The sequence below is a fragment of the Neofelis nebulosa genome, chromosome 18, assembly GCF_028018385.1.
Source record: "Neofelis nebulosa isolate mNeoNeb1 chromosome 18, mNeoNeb1.pri, whole genome shotgun sequence".
In the NCBI taxonomy this organism is placed as follows: Eukaryota; Metazoa; Chordata; class Mammalia; order Carnivora; family Felidae; genus Neofelis; species Neofelis nebulosa.
This window is the reverse complement of record NC_080799.1, coordinates 45,140,407-45,157,430: the sequence shown is the minus strand read 5'-3', so window position 1 is coordinate 45,157,430 and position 17,024 is coordinate 45,140,407. Positions and strand designations below refer to the sequence as shown.

Here is a 17,024-nt window from a genome sequence, read left to right as displayed (position 1 = left end):
AGTGAGAGAGAAGAAAGCAGAGAAGGTCTTGGAGTGTCATGAACCTCATTTGGTCTTGCAGAGCACCCAGGACAGTCATGGTCCCTAGGACCCCTGAACACTCTTTGAGAACAGGTGTTTTAACTGTTGAAGTGACAGACTTGTTGCCTGATCTCACATGCTTGCACACATCAGGATCACCAGAGATCCTGTGAAAGCTTCTGCATCCAGCCCAGGGTGTCTGGTGTGGGATCTGGTAAGAAATGTTTTCTTTTGTTTTTTGTTTTTTTTTCCTAAAGATGGGCACATAAATTTTATTCAACTTAAAAAAAAAATGTTTATTTACTAGAGAGAGAGAGAACCGGTGGGAGAAGGACAGAGAGAGAGAGAGAGAGAGAATTGGAAACAGGCTCCAGGTGTGGGGCTTGAACTCACGAATGTGAGGTCATGACCTGAGCTGAAGTCGGTTGCTCGACCGACTGAGCCACCCAGGCACCCCGAGATGTGTTTCCAACCAGTTCCTGGTGATGCTGCTGCTCCTTGTCCTGGGTTCACGGCCAGAGAGCTGCTGATCTTGAGACTTTTGAAATGTTTGCATCTATTTATTTTATATTTTTATTTTCCCAGTTTGTGTTCTCTTTTTAAAAAAAAATTTTTTTTTTTTACTGTTTATTCATTTCTGAGGGAGAGACAGAGCATGAGTGGTGGGGGGGGGGGGGGCAGAGAGAGGGAGACACAGAATCCGAAGCAGGCTCCCGGCTCTGAGCTGTCAGCACAGAGCCCGACGCGGGGCTCGAACTCACGGACCGCGAGGTCATGACCTGAGCCGAAGTCGGTTGCTCGACCGACTGAGCCGCCCAGGCGCCCCTGTGTTCTCTTGACGCCAGCGCTCAGGCCTTGTGCAAGTACTGCCGCAGCCAGTGCAGCTGCTCTGTCCGCTGCTGCTGCTGCTTGGTCTTCGGGTTTTCCTCGTGTCTTCTTGCGCCGCAGATCAGATCAGGGGTTCGTACTTCTCACCCGTGTAGAATTTCCTGAGGGTCACCTTCTGAGTCTGGTTGATGAGGGTGAGAATGCAGGTGATGGATTTGCGAACAACCCGGATCTCGGAGAGCTTGGAGGCCGCGCCGCCTGTCAGTTTGGCCTCGCGAGGCTGGGACAGCTCCACCTTTAAGTCTTCGGCTGCCTGCCTAAGCACCTCCTCCTCCCCCTTCTTGCCTCACCTTAATCTTGGCCGCGTCTGCACCCTCCACCTTCGCTGCCAATGGAAGAGGTGAAGGAGAGAGTTTGCGTCTCTTTAAAGACCCAGTTCTATTTGAACGTCACTCTTCCTCACTCTGTATTTACTCCGACATTAATTTCACAAATGTTTACTTGGGGCCCACTCTGCTGACCCCTCAGGAGGCCTCAGGGCTGCCCTCTGCCCTCACTGCTTTCTGTTTGGTAGAAAAGCAGAGGTGAAGCCAGGACTCGGAGAGGGAAGCCCACGTGCACCTTGGCCCACCTTTGCTGCTCTGTAACTTCTGCTTGCTGTGCTCGTTTCTGGTACTTGTTTTAATGTTATATTTCAGTTTAATGTTAATTTTTATCATGTGTAGTTTGAAAAGTCAAATGGGGTACTGCACGCTGAACAACAGGAGGTAGCTGTGGTCTCCTTGCCTTTCCCGATCCTGGACTCCTGGCTTTTTCCTTCTCGGGTTCTGTCCCCCAGGTTTAGATGGTTGCTGTTGTGTTTCTCTTGGGGAAGGTACACCCGCATATTTCCCTTCCGTCTCCTCTGTTCTTCAATGTAGTGAATCCTAATGCGGATTAAATAGACCTTTTGTGTTTTTTTTTTTTTTTTTTAAATTTTTTTTTCAACGGTTTTTATTTATTTTTGGGACAGAGAGAGACAGAGCATGAACGGGGGAGGGGCAGAGAGAGAGGGAGACACAGAATCGGAAACAGGCTCCAGGCTCCGAGCCATCAGCCCAGAGCCCGACGCAGGGCTCGAACTCACGGACCGCGAGATCGTGACCTGGCTGAAGTCGGACGCTTAACCGACTGCGCCACCCAGGCGCCCCTGTGTTTGTTTTAATTGCAGATAATTTCCACAACTGCCCCATGTGGTGTGCCAGGAATACATTTCCTGCCTAATGCAAACTTCAGCTTCACCTGGAATCACTTTACATTGTTTTTTAATGGTTTTTTATTTTGAGAGAGACAGAGAGTGAGCATGACCCGGGGAGGGGCAGAGAGAGAGAGAGAGAGAGAGAGAGAGAGAATCCCAAGCAGGTTCCACACTGTCTGCCCACAGCCTGATGTGGAGCTCGATCCCACGAACCTCGAGATCATGACCTGAGCTGAAACCAAGAGTCAGACATTTAACCGACTGAGCCACCCAGGCACCCCATTAGTTTACATTTTCACGTGTTCTGTTTTCCATGTACCCATCAATAGTTCTTGCTAGCCTGTCTGCTGGGGATCTCACCAGTCAGCATGAACTCTTGGACTTCCATTGTTGTGTCCTGGCCCCTCTTCTCATGCTGGGGCTTGTCTCCTCACCTCCAGCCTGGTGTCTACTTTTGGAGCACCTCTGCTCGTCTGTCCTGAGACCGTATCCTCCCTGAGGTTCCATGTCAGACATTCACCCGGGCTTTTCTTGTCAGGTACGACACGTGATGCCCTTTCTACTTCCTGCACTTTGCTTGGTCATCTGGCATCCTCTCTGTGGCCATTATGTTACTGTGTTCTTTGCTCTAAGTGAGTGCCCACTTATCCATCCCCGTGCATCTTCCAGAAGGTCAGCATCTCTCCTCTGGAGCAGTGTTTTTCCAGTGGACTTCCAGGAGGGAGTGGAGAGAAACCCGGGTTTTCATTCCGTTGAACTCTATTTAAGGCCATTTCTCTCCTCGGCATCCTGCATGTGCGCCTGTCAAAACTGGCTCAGTGCTTGTCTCCCTCGCCTCACCATTGTCCGTGTTGTGGGTGGAGCAGGACTTACTAGTGTCCCACAGCTAGGGGACAGTGCCGGGACACAGACTGCTGCCCCTGTCCCTTCTCCCCTGATTATTGTCTGTGGGAAATCTGTGCCAACAAATGGTTTGGTTTGTGTTTCCTTATCTTGCATTTTGTGTGTGTGTGTGTGTGTGTGTGTGTGTGTGTGTGTGTAAGTTTTCACATTTTGACAAAGTCCACATGCATGAAATGAGGTTTTTGTAACTCTAGAATATTCCATTACATGGATGTACTAGGTATTTATTGTTTGTTTTCTCCACCAGGAGTAATGCCTGTATGCCTCCAGCTGTACAGATTAGTTGTCACAGCTTCTAGCAAGACCTAATTTTTGTGCTGGGAAGATTGAGGTTATTGTCTTGGGCTTTGGAATTGGAGGTATTTGGAAGAAGTGTAGTAAGGCTTTCTTAGCATGTTAGAGCTTTTCTGTGGCATAGTAGAGGCAGAACGTCCTTGGCTGTGTTGTGGGAAATCCCTCGTCTGATTCAGCAAAAGTTTCCTGTTACTGGTCTAAAATGTAGTCCCTGAGGGTCTCCTGGGGGACTCAAGTCGGTTAGGCGGTTAGGGATCTGACTCTTGATTTCGGCTCAGGTCATGATTGTGAGGTCCATGGGTTTGAGCCCCGTGTCGGGCTCTGAGCTGCTGACAGTGTGGAGCCTGCTTGGGATTTCCCCCTGCCCCGCCCTGTCCCTTCCCTACTCATTCCCTCCTTCTCTCTCTGTCTCTGTCTCTGTCTGTCTCTCAAATAAATACATAAATACATAAATACGTAAATAAATAAAACGAATGAATGAGTGAAGTCCCTGAAACTGTGAGTTGAGAAGCTGCCTGCTGCCTGCGTCTCCTCCCCCTATTCGGTTTGCAGGGGCCAGCGTGGCCCCAAGTGGTCACACTTGATGTGCTAGGGAGTGGAGTGTGTGGGGGCTGTTCTTTGAGGAGTAAGGTGCTATGGCCGATGCCACGCTGGCAGTGGCACTCCTGTGTCTATGTGAGGTCTTTACCGACCCTCAGCGAGATGTCGCGTACGTTCAGGGAAGCACAGTGGTGTCGTTGGGGCCTTAGAGTCAGATCTGGGCTTTGTTTCACTCAGCAGATGTGCATGGTGGTGTTTATTGAGTATCTTCCTCGTGCCAGCCAGTGTCATAGGTGCTGGGGACAGATGATACGCCAGAGCAGCATGCTTCCTGTCCTTTCGGTAACTGCCAGCACTGCCAGGTGCTGTGAAAGAAAAGCAGAGATTATTTAAGGTTGTGTAACAGGGAGCCCGACCTAGTTAGGAGTTTCCCTCAGGGGAGTCCCTTTCTTTTTTTTCCTTTTTCTTTTTTTTGAGGTAACTCTTAAGCTGACGTTCTGAAGCTGAGTAGAATTAGTGAAGCAAAGGGTGGCAGAGGAAGGAGGGTCCCAGGTGTAGGTGCAGTGGGGAGAGGCCTGTGTGGGAGGAAAGAGGGCACAGAGCTGGAGGGGTGGAGAGGCAGGGACCTCGGCACCTGCTGGGGAATTCGGGCCTGTAGTCTCTGAGAGAGGGGTAGGTGATAGGATCTATTGTTTAGAGAGAGGGCCCAGTTAGGAGAGGACAGGAGTGGATGGGGGAGAGCAGTCGGGAACCCAGCACAGTCCCCTCACACAGGACGAGCTATAGGTACGTGACTCCTGACAACATCGTTCACATCCGACCCTGCCTATTCCACTCAGCATGCTGGCCACTCTCTTCATGGTCGTGGCTGCAGCTGCCAGTGTCCCGGGGTAGAAAGAGGACCCCATCTCTCTGTCTCTGTTTAAGAAACTCCCCTGTGGTTTCCTGGGTCCACCGGCCCCCCCACCCCTTCATTAGCCATGCCAGTTCACAGGTGCTTTCCAGCCAGGTCCCTGCACTGCATGGGGGTCGGGGGATTGGAGGCATTGCAGTTGGCTTGAACAGTGCCTCCCCAAGTGCTGTCCCTGGGCCTGTAGCAGCAGCAACATTGCCAAGAGAGCTGTCAGGGATGCAGCATTCACCTTGAGTGTGAGGAGTGTGGGCATCAGTGGTTAGACCAGTCAGCTTTGCTCTCTTGACCTGGCTACAGTCAGCCTTCCCTGCTGGGACCCCCCCCTTGCCACTTCCCCTTTCCCCATTTTACTGTTCTCCCTAGCTTAGTGTTGTCTACAGATTCCATATTTTACTTATTCTCCTATCTGTCATCTCTGTCTCCATTCCCACCCACGTGCCACGAAGGTGCCTGGCAGGCCTGGCATGGAGCAGTGCTCCTGGCTGTTTATTACTGAGTCAGATGAATTAAAGAAGGATTGAAGTCTGTCGGCAAGGGAGAAGTGGAGAGTGGTGTTGGAAACCAGCCGGCAGTGACCACTGGTGCCATCCGGAGACCCCACTGGACACCTTGGGAAAACACCATCGACAGGGTCCAGCAGGAGGTGTAGGGCATGCAGGGAATGACAGGGAAGGAAGGCTGAGGGGCAGGGGGCCGTAATTATTTTAAGATGGGCAAGGGGGCCCTCCCATGTTGCTCAGCTGCTGTAGGCCTCTCTCTAAATGAGGACCCGGGACGCCTGGGTGGCTCAGTCGGTTGAGCGGCCGACTTCAGCTCAGGTCATGATCTCGCGGTCCGTGAGTTCTAGTCCCGCGTCGGGCTCTGTGCTGACAGCTCAGAGCCTGGAGCCTGCTTCAGATTCTGTGTCTCCCTCTCTCTGACCCTCCCCTGTTCATGCTCTGTCTCTCCCTGTCTCAAAAATAAATAAACGTTAAAAAAAAAAAATTTAAATGAGGACCCTAGGGGAACCTGATTCACAGGTGGTTGTGAGCAATGAACCAGTCAGGTATAGCACTTAAACGCTTCCTGACGTTTGGGGAGTGATGTTAGTTTATTATATGTGTGTGTGTGTGTGTGTGTGTGTGTGTGTGTGTGTGTGCGCGCGCGCGCGCGCGCACACACACACACACTTTTTTTAAGGTTTCTTTATTATTATTAGTTTTTAACAATCTCTACACCCATCGTGGGGTTTGAACTCACAACCCCGAGATCAAGAGTTGCTCACTCTTCTGCTCGAGCCAGACAGGCACCCCTTGGGGAGTGCTCTTTAAAGAAGTCTGCCTGATCAAGGGCTCACTGTGTGCAAAGCCGTGTTCTCTGGACTTTAATTCCCTTTTGGACATCCTAGGGGAGCTTTAAAACACTGCATGTGTATTTGTGGCTTGTGACTCCAGAACTAGGCCCTGGGGTGGCTTGGGGTTACTGACACCATGTGTCGGTGTTGCTGATTGCCGACTGGGCACTAAGCTCTGGGCTGGCTTTTTATGGGAGTTGCCAAAAGAAATTAGGAAACACGTTTCCTGCCTCCTGGGAGTTAATGGTTTGGGGCTGTTTGAATTGGGGTAGGAAGAGTAAATACTTTTCTTTTTCTTTTAATGTTTTATTTATTTTAGAGAACGCAAGGGTGCACGTGGGAGAGGGGTGGAGAGTGAGAGAGGGACAGATGCAGGGCTCGGACTCTTGAACTTTGAGATCTTGACCTGAACTGAAGTCGGGTGCTCAATCCACTGAGCCACCTAGGTGCCCCAGTACTTTCTAACTTTTAAAAGGAGATTTGGGGCACCTGGGTGGCTCAGTCAGTTAAGTGTCTGACTTCGGCTCAGGTCATGATCTAATGGTTTGTGAGTTTGAGCCCCACATCATGCTGTCTGCTTTCAGCAGGAGTCCACTTCAGATCCTCTGTCCCCTTCTTTCTGCTCCCCCTATGCTCACTCGCTTGTGTGCTTTCTCTCTCTCTCTCTCTCTCTCTCTCTCTCTCTCTCTCTCTCTCTTTTGAAAATAAACATTAAAAAAAAAACAAAGGGAGGCTCTATTTCTTGTCTGTGGTTTTTGTGTGTTTGTTTTTGCAATGTCTGGTTATTTAGGACCCTTTGAACAGATCACTCATTTTTTTTCCCCCTTTTGTTGATTTCTATTTAATTTTTGTGTGAAAAGTATTTATCCTACCTCTTAGGAATCTTGTGTTCCTGTTTCTGTAGGTGTGAGTAGCATTTTCAGTATTTCATTTCCTAAAAATAGGCATGCTGTAAAAACATGGTGTATTTACTTGGCTATGTGTTATACATTTTTATCTTATGTTATTAGTAGATTATATATTACATGACCTGGTGAACTTGTAGATAGTTTCCAAAATTGGAAAGTACTTAGAATGTTTTTGGACCACAAGTTTCTGTGTTTCTTTTCATTGTGTTGAAGACTGAGTAAGTGGCTTAAAACGCTTGAGGTGGATGCCACCGGTGGGGGGGGGGGGGGAGGTGAAACTGCTTACCAGGCGAGGGGGACCAAGGCAGTGTCCTCCTCCTTCCTGTTCTCTGTAGGCCTGGGTGGCAATCTTAATTTCCCAAAGAATTTTTCTGCTGGAAGAGAGCACCTTGCCTTGCCCTCAGACTCCTGCCTGTTGCTTCTGAGGTCAGACATGTGCCTTCCTCACAGAGACTTTCAGAAGATACAGTGAGACTTTTTAATCTTTTTTTTTTTATTATTATCACAGTCTTTTTATTTAGTATTTATTTTAGAGAGAGAGAGCGAGCTTGAGCAAGGGAGGGGAATAGAAAGAGAGGGAGAGAGAGAATCCCAAGCAGGCTCCGTGCTGTAAGTGCAGAGCCTGACATGGGGCTCAAACCCATGAACTGTGAGATCATGACTTGAGCCGAAATCGAGAATTGGAAACTCAACCGAGTGAGCCAACCCAGGCTCCCCAAACGCTTTTATCTTTTTAAAAATTGTTTATTTTTGAGAGGGGTGGGGGACACAAGCAGGGGAGGGGTAGAGAGAGAAGGGAACAGAAGATCCAAAGCGGGCTCTGCTCTGACAGTAGAGAGCCCAACGTGTGGCTGAAACTCGTGAACTTGAGATCGTGACCTGAGCCGAAGTCGGACACTTAACCGACTGAGCCACCAAGTACCCTGAGACTTTTTTTTATCTTTTATGTCAAGAAAGACTGCCTTCTGAAAACGTGGTGTGCTGCCTCTGGACATGTCAGAGCCTGAGACCAGCCACATCAGGAGAAGTCTGTTGATGGGGAGGGAGGCTCCCTTGTGTCCTTGATGGCACAGCTGGGGACTGTGAGGTGAGGCAGGGCATAAAAAGGTGAGAACAGGCACTCTATCCACACCCACCCACCTTCTTCCTTATCCACCTTCTTCCTCCTTTAGAATGGAGGAAGACAGGAGCGCCTGGGTGACTCAGTCAGTTAAGTGTCTGACTTCAGCTCAGGCCATGATCTTGTGGGTTTGTGAGTTCAAGCCCCGTGTCAGGTTCAGTGCTGTGTCTCCCTCTCTCTCTCTGCCCCTCCCCTGGTCGCTCTTTCTCTCTCTCTCTCTCTCAAATAAACATTAAAGGGGCGCCTGGGTGGCTCAGTCGGTTAAACGTCCTACTTCGGCTCAGGTCATGATCTCACAGTCTGAGTTCGAGCCCCGCGTCGGGCTCTGTGCTGACAGCTCAGAGCCTGGAGCCTGCTTCAGATTCTGTGTCTCCCTCTCTCTCTGACCCTCCCCCGTTCATGCTCTGTCTCTCTGTCTCAAATTTAAATAAACATTAAAAAAAAAATTAAAAAAAAATAAACATTAAAAAAAAAGAATGGATGGGGAAAACTTGGGTTGATATTCCTCATAGCTAAAGTCATACTCATTTGTCCATTATTAAAAAAAAACAAAGGTTCCAGAAATGTACACCACAGGACATGAAATCTTCCCCAGTTTCTGTTGGCAGTGGGACTGTTCTCTCACTTGGGATGAATCTCTCTCTCTGCGTGTCCCCCCAGCCCCCCGTAAAGTGCTGCTCGTTAATTTACAGGCCCGCATGTAGGCAAGTGACAGAATACCTGAAATAGTAATGAAATACTCCCTCATAGCTGACACTGCTTGGTTTCTGCCGCGAATTGGTTTCGTGTACATGAACCCTAACGTGAGCCAGGACTGGCGCAGCAGCCAGGCTGGAGTGCTCTGCCCTGAGCCGCGCTGTCGTCCTGCTGTCGTCTTGCTGTTGAGCAGGCGTACCCCGGGCTCCCCCCACGCAGGCCCCATTCCTCTTCCTACCATGTAGTGACACGTTCTTTGAGCGATTGGTGATCAGGCGTGTAGTTCTGACTTGTGTGCTTAGAGAACGGAGAACCTGGGTTCCAGTTCACAGTCTGCAGTTGGAGCCCCCTGTGTGATGCTACTGTTTGAAGTGGGTCGATACTCTCTCCAGTCTGTGTCTTGGGGGGGCTTTGGGGATGGTGATGGAAGTTACAAATGTAAACAAATGGAAGTTACAAATGTGAAAAGGATCTTTGGCTCTTTTTTTAGCCCTGTCCCCTGTCTCATCCCCCAGAGTCATCCAGGACTGGGCCTGACCCCCTCCCTCTGCATCCCCATCCCTTGTCAGCAAGGCCTGGCTGGGGCTGGAGAGTCTGCAGCCCTAGCTTGTCCCCAGGCAGTGCTGCAGTGTCCCCTCTGGAGTTGTGGCCGCATACAGAATTGACCAAGGAGCTACAGACTAAGGGGCCCAGCTGTGCCACAGTTTCAGTCCTACTCTCTGGGGGCAGGAGCAGGAGGAGTGCGGCGGAACCTCCCCTCTGTGAGGCTGAGAAATATGCAGCAGTGACGGAAAAGCCGGCCTCCCGGAGCAGGCGGGAGCACTTGAACTTGGAGCGGGTGTGGGTGCCTCTCTTGTGTGGGTCTTATTGAACACTGTGTTGTGGGTGAGGACTGTAACCTCAGACCTGGGGGCTTGATTGATGAACAGCTCTGAGGAGGCCGGAAAGATAGTTGGTGAGAGCTATCTCTGTGGAGGGTGCCCTGTGGGGCCCTGTCCCCTGTCTGGCTCGGGCCCAGTCGGTGTGAAGGGGGAGAAACTAGGGGGACAGGATTGGTGTGGTGCACAGGCTGTGAATTAAAGACATTTTTTCCCCTTTCATTCTGGAGCCTTTGATAATTCTCTAGAAGGCTGTCCTGGGCTGTGCTCAGGAGCTGCTATCCCTTCCACTCAGCTCGGTCACACCGGAGGCGTTTGGATGCTTTCATGGATTTCTGCTTCTGGATCAGAAGCAGAGCTGAGGTTTTTTTTTTTGTTTTGTTTTTTTTTTTGCTGAGCTGCTAGAAGGCACAGAGGTGTGATCAGAAGGTGTTTTGCATCTGTGCTTGGGTGTCAAGGGCAGTGCCTGTGAGTGACCCCTTGTGGGCAAGAGCCTGCTTTGCTGGGTGGCTCTCTGGAGAACGGGACAGGTGGACGGTCTCTCTTGTTGGGTGTGGTTTGGAGTGTGACCTGTGCAAGTGTCTGCCCTCCCCACCCGCTCCTTGCTGCCCTCCCCCTACTTGTTTACACAGTGCCCTGTCATTCCAGCATGGGGTGTGCTGGTTTACTTTACTAGAACCCTGGAGAAACAAGGCTGGATTTTTTTGCTGTGGGAAACAAAAAGCCCTTTTGTGAGAGTTCTTCCTTCTCAGTGTGGTTCACTCTGGCTGCTGAGGAAAGGCCACAAAGTCCCAGACACTTTCTTCTTAGTGATTTCATTTTTAAGAACCCCCTTCAAGGAACTGCCTTATGCATTTCACCAGACGTACCAGTTAGTGAGGCTTAATCAGCACCTAGAGAGCATTTGGCTTTCTCTTTTACCAAAGAACTTTCTAGCAGGAGGAATCTTAGCATTTGTGATGGTGAATCAAGAACCTGTTCTCATTGGTTCATATTGCCTTAAAATTTTTTTTTTAATGTTTATTTTTGAGAGAGAGAGACAGAGCACGAGCAGGGGAGGGGCAGAGAGAGAGGGAGACACAGAATCAGAAGCAGGCTCCAGGCTCTGAGCTGTCAGCACAGAGCCTGATGCAGGGCTTGAACCCACAAACTGTGAGATCGCTACTTGAGCCAAAGTCGGATGCTTGACCGACTGAGCCACCCAGGTGCCCCGGTTGTTATTGCCTTTAAAACAGTAACAAGAAACTTAAAAAGAAAAAAAAAAAGGCAAATAATGTTCGTTTAAATAAAAACGTGCAGATAAATGAGAAAACAAAAACTTAGCACTGTGAATCTTTAAACTTCTAGACTCTTAAATTGTTATTTATATGACTGATGGACAAAACCAGAGTCATAATTAACTTAGAGTTTTAACCTCCTCCAAATCAGTATATTGTCAGCATCTCGTGAACATATATCTACTTCCACAACATGATTTTAGTGGGTAGTTTTCCATCATATGAACGAATGTGCTGGAATTTGATTAATTCTCTGTCTTTGGTATATTTTCACTTTTCAACATTATAGGCTTTCGTGTAGCTGAATCTTCCAGCACAATCTTTATTATTTCCTTAGGTTAAAGTCTTAAAAATGGAATTGCTGGGGGAACAATATAGATTTTAAGAATTTATTTTTTGTGACCAAATTGCCCTCTAGGAATGTACTGCCAGTGTGATACAGGAGAAACGATGACCACTGACTGCTTCAATTTGCATGTTTCTTGTGACGGTATTTGATGTTCCTCTAAAGTGTTAATGAGGGGCGCCTGGGTGGCGCAGTCGGTTAAGCGGCCGACTTCAGCCAGGTCACGATCTCGCGGTCCGTGAGTTCGAGCCCCGCGTCGGGCTCTGTGCTGACAGCTCGGAGCCTGGAGCCTGTTTCCGATTCTGTGTCTCCCTCTCTCTCTGCCCCTCCCCCGTTCATGCTCTGTCTCTCTCTGTCCCAAAAATAAATAAAAAACGTTGAAAAAAAAAATTTAAAAAAAAAATAAAGTGTTAATGAACAAGTATTTCTGTGTCATCCTGTGCTGCTGACTGGCGTTCAGCCTCCGTTCCTTCACCTGTGATTGGGGGATCAGCTCAGGCACGCTCTAAGATCTGAGGGAGAAAAATCTAAAAAATGTTACAAGTTCCCGTAGAGTTCTTTTCTATTGTGTTATAAGTTTCAGAAATAGGCCATTGATCTATATCATTAAATAAGCAATAAATAGTGACTTTGTTTTGGTTTAACAGTCTGCTTTTAAAGAGCCGTGTGCAGAAGATGAAGGCTGAGAAAAATACCATGATGTTGAACACAATGAGAACTCAAAGAATGTTCTTTTTGTATGGACTTAAACGTTTTCTCCACTGTTGAATGATCTCTTGATAATTACTCAAACTATCCCTTAGACTTGAGGTCGGTTCTACAGTTCACTTTATTTAGCACTGGTGGTCTGAGGCTCCAAGATTTCATGCTGAGCATTTTAGAGTTTCTGGAATGTTTCAGTCCTCTCAACTTTGGATCCTAGACACTGTTCCAATCTAGGAACTGTCACTTCTAGGTTTAAACCGAATCTCAAAAAAACTAAAACACAGACCACCCCCAAGCTACACAGGAATCACTCTCATCTGGTCCGGTGTTGGGAATGAGATCTGAGGGGCGTCATCCCCAGTCAGGTGGCTGCACTGTGGGCCCCCGTACTGGGTCTCCCGCAGGGAGAAACGCTCTGCTGGAAGACCCGAGGGAGATGCAGAGCAGTGTGGCTTCTAGGCCTCACCCATTTCATCCAACACGTCGGGTTGTAAACGCCCGGCACACTCACGGGGGTCCGAGTTGGGGCTGTGGGTGGTTAGGTACTGTACGGTAGTGAGTCTTGTCTGTCTCACGTACCTACGTAGCTGTGTCTGTTCTTACCTAGTAAAATAGGCACACTCCCTTGAGAGGCTCTGCCATGTTCCCAGGCGTGTTCCCCTGCCTGCTAGAGAGCCCTGAGATGTGTGTGTGTCTTCCCAGTTCTTTTCTGTGGTTGTGTGTACCTTCCCAGGACACAGAGCGAGTGTTTGTGCCATGTCCTGATTATAGTCGTGACAACTGTGCTGGGCCCTACTGCAGGCATTCAGCACTGCCTCGTCTCTGGGCGGGGAGGTACCGTTATGAGTCTGCGCTTTTGTGATTGGCATCTTAGGCAGGCTGTCCTGCCGGGCGGCTCTGGGGTCCCTTTTCTTCCAGAGGAGAGACAGGCCTTCCCTTGAGGCAGAGCGTGGGGCCCAGGAGGGCTTTGGGTTCCCCAGTGGGGAGGTGGGGGTCTGTCCCCATAAAAGGGAAACATGAAAGTTGACTCTGGACAGCCGCCCATTCCAGGAGAAGCAGATGTTCTTATGGCCACAGTCAGTCCCGCCGTAGTGATAAACCAATGAGTCTCTTGACCAGCTTCCTGCTGTTGCTTCCAGCTCCTCGTCGTGGTGATGGATCCCTCTTTTCCCTGAGTGAATGTTCATTGAGCACCTGTTGTGGGCCAGAGGCTACTCTCGCCTGCGGGGTGTAGCAGTGAGCAAAGTGACTGAAACCCCAGGTTTTTTCTCATTGTTTTAGATGCACTGTATCTATAAAATGCAACAGGATTTAGTAACACAACAGATATGTTTCTAAAGGTCCTTTTATAGAATGAATCATTTTTCCACTTATTCCATTATATTCTCAGAAACATGTTTAGAAAAATAAAATTCTCCACCTGAAGTTTAGCCCGAAGAAAAGGTACACATTGATGACATCAAGTTAAAGTTAACATGACTGACGTTCATCAAAGCCTGAACTAAAATCCTACATGTATCTTACTGTAGAAGTTCTTTGAGAATTGTGCTCAAAACCACTGATTAATGTGAACAATTTGAGCACGTCAGCGGCCTGCAGAAAGGGGTGACATTAAAGGTTTAAAGCCAGCATTAGATATGTTGAGTTTGTTCTAAATAGAGTTATTTGATTTAAAACAGTAGGATGGGCGCCTGGGTGGCTCAGTCGGTTAAGCGTCCGACTTTGGCTCAGGTCATGGTCTTGTGGTCCGTGAGTTCAAGCCCCGCGTTGGGCTCTGTGCTGACAGCTCAGAGCCTGGAGCCTGTTTCAGATTCTGTGTCTCCCTCTTTCTCTGACCCTCCCCTGTTCATGCTCTGTCTCTCTGTCTCAAAAATAAATAAACATTAAAAAAATCAAAACAGTAGGATGGAAGTCGTATCTCAATAAAACGGTTATTTAAAAAAAAATGTAAGGTGGGTGTGGTAGGCTAATAATGGCCCCCCCAAAAGTTGCAGGTTCCACTTCCTAGAACCCGTGAATGCAACCTTATATGACAAAAGGGACTTGGCTGATGTATTTAAATTAAGGGTCTTAGGGCACCTGGGCAGCTCAGTTGGTTAAGTATCTGACTCTTGGTTTCGGCTCAGGTCATGATCTCACAGTTTGTGAGTTTGAACCCCACCTTGGGCTCTGTGCTGGCAGTGCAGAGCCTGCTTGGGATGTTCTCTCTCAAAATAAATAAACTTAAAAAATATATAAATTAAAGGTCTTGAGATGGGGTTTTCTTGATGGCCCCTACGTGTGATTGCAAGGGCCCTTCTGAGAGGGAGGCAGAGGGGGATTTGAGTGTAGAAGAGGAGGTGGTGATGTGGTGACTGAAGCCGAGACTGGAGTTTCCCGCCACAAGCCACGGAAGGCCGGCAGCTGGGGGACCAGGAAATGGGGGAACGGGCTGCTCCTGGAGCGCCCAGGAGTCAGCACTGCCACCTCAGCACTGCCACTGAGGTCAGTTCTGTCCTCATTTCAGACTTCAGATCTGTAGGAGAATAAGTTTCTGTTGTTTCAAGTTACAGAGCTTGCGGTAATTTGTTACAGGAGCAGTAGGAAGCGGTTTCCCAAGAAAGGGAAACAGCCAGTCTCAGCAGAGAGGTCTCAATGCAGAGCACTTCAAGTAGCTGTGGAGGGAGGATTGGAAGTGGGCAGAGACCACTACCGTTTTACACGTAGAAGATGTAAAGAGGATGTAAAGGAGACGACTTGGAGAAGTCGTGTGATAGTATTTACCCAGGTAGCTTAATACCACTGTGTTGTAATTACACTGCTCGTACAGTTTAAATATTTCCACACCCACGCTCACTGCAGCACTATTCACAGCAGCCGAAAGGCGGGAGGAGCTCATGGGCCCATCGGCGGATGGGTAGAATGTGGTCTGTCCACGCAGCGGACTAGTCCTGTACCTTAAAGGGGAGGAGATTCCGACACGCGCTCGGACGCGGATGGACCTCGAGGACGCCGTGGTCAGTGACATAACGCCTGTCACGGGAAGACAGTGCGGGTGCCCCTGGGGACAGAAGGAGACGGTGGTCCCCAGGGGCAGGGGAGGGGTGGGCACAGAGCTTCCATTTGGGGCCGTGGGAGAGCTGTGCGGATGGGCGGCGGTCGTGGTCCCACACAGCGGGGATGTGCCTCCTGCCACTGAACTGTGCTTCTAGAAACGCTTAAGGCGGGAAACTTTGATTACGTACACTTTACCACAATTAAAGAAAACCAAAAACACACGTCTAAAAGAATACTGTCATAGCCTTTCTGAAAATAAAGTAGCAGTAGGCATTAAAAATGTTCAGAAAGTGAGGCTGTCGACAGAACCACCCTGGTTCTAAATTAGGTGTGTGGAAGGCCACAGGGCTGTCCACGCAGGCTCTGCCTCATGACGACACCCTTGCTGTTACAGCCCACCTGTGCTTCTCGCCCTCACGCACGGGGCCTGCGCCGCCCATTGTTCCTCCGCCTCCGCCTGGCACTCGGTTCGTCCTCTCACTGGCCTGGGTGTTCCATCCTCACCAGGGACCAAGGGCCCAGGCCCACGGCCTCCCACCCCTTCCTCTGCACTCACTCCGGACTCACTTTAAAGGTGTCCTGTGTGCCCTCAAGCCCCCGACTTCATGCCTCTAGTCCGGCCTGCTCCTGAACTCCGGGCTCACACTTGGATATCGGATAGGCCTCTCAAACGCAGTAGCCGAAGGTTTGAGTGCCACGATCTCTGTTAACAGCAGTCCCACCCTCTGGGGATGCAGGCCATCCCTCTTTCACATCTGGTCCATCAGGAAACCCTGTTGGCCACACATCAGAACACATCCAGAATCCCACCATGTCTCAGGTCTCCTCTGCTAACTCCCTGACATGAACCACCATGTCTCTGTGTGTGGGGGAGCACTCCTCATGCTGTCACTGCCACCAGCCCACCCTCCAGCCGCTTCTCAACAGGCAACCAACACTCTTTAGCCTAATCATGTAATGCCTGTGCTTAGGGTTTTCACTTCCTACTGCCAACCCTCTCACCTGTTCTGCTCCAGCCACCCGGCCTCCTGGAGAGTCCCTACATACCACAGGCACACCTCTTTACTCAGGCCCTTTGCATTGGCTGTGCCCTCTGCCAGGGACACTCCCACATCTCTTCTGTCCAGGATCTCTCCTGGCCTTTTTCAACTTTTTTTTTTTTTTTTTGGGACAGAGAGAGACAGAGCATGAACGGGGGAGGGGCAGAGAGAGAGGGAGACACAGAATCGGAAACAGGCTCCAGGCTCCGAGCCATCAGCCCAGAGCCCGACGCGGGGCTCGAACTCACGGACCGCGAGATCGTGACCTGGCTGAAGTCGGACGCTTGACCGACTGCGCCACCCAGGCGCCCCACTCCTGGCCTTTTTCTACCTGGAGCTCAGAGTTTCCTCCACACGCATTAGGCATTTGGCAGAATTCAGTTCCCCTTGCGGTTGTGGGGCTGAGATCCCTGTTTTCTTGCTGGTTGCAGGCAGGCAACAGCCTTAAGTCCTAGTGGCTCCCCTCATGTCCAGCCACCTGCGCCTGGCCCTCTCACACACCACGACAGCTCACTGCTTTGCAGCCCACTCTCTGCCACAATTAATGTGTGCGCAGAGAGATTGGCTCACCACATTGGCCACGCACAGCTCTCTCATCATGTTGACACGCCCTCCCAGGGTCCTGCCTCCAAAGTGTCCAGTCCCGGAGCAGCCAGCAACACAGGAGCCAGGTTGCTGCCAGGAGTACCTGCTGGAAGGCCTGTTGTCAGTGAGCCCACCATGCAGACCACATTAAGCTTTTAATCAACTTTTAAGTGGTCACTTTTAACTATAAAGTGGCTGCTTACTAACGTTTACACTATCAAGGACCTCACATAATTGACGAAAGACTCCAACGAGAAAGGGAGAGATCATAACCAAAAACAAAAAAGAAGGAAGAGTAGAAGGCGCTTGAAGGGAAGAGAGTCAATGCAGAGAGCAGAAGAAAACTTGGAAAATAAAACTTGAT

The 17,024-nt window shown here is 49.6% G+C and overlaps 1 protein-coding gene and 1 pseudogene across 2 annotated transcripts in view; one reads left to right on the top strand and one right to left on the bottom strand.

Annotated features, from left to right (window-relative positions):
• Window positions 1-17,024, top strand: part of RAB11FIP3 (RAB11 family interacting protein 3) — an 86,209-nt gene that overhangs the window by 15,110 nt on the left and 54,075 nt on the right. The gene's annotated exons all lie outside the window — the stretch shown is intronic.
• On the bottom strand, window positions 870-16,675 carry LOC131501569 (large ribosomal subunit protein uL29-like; annotated as a pseudogene).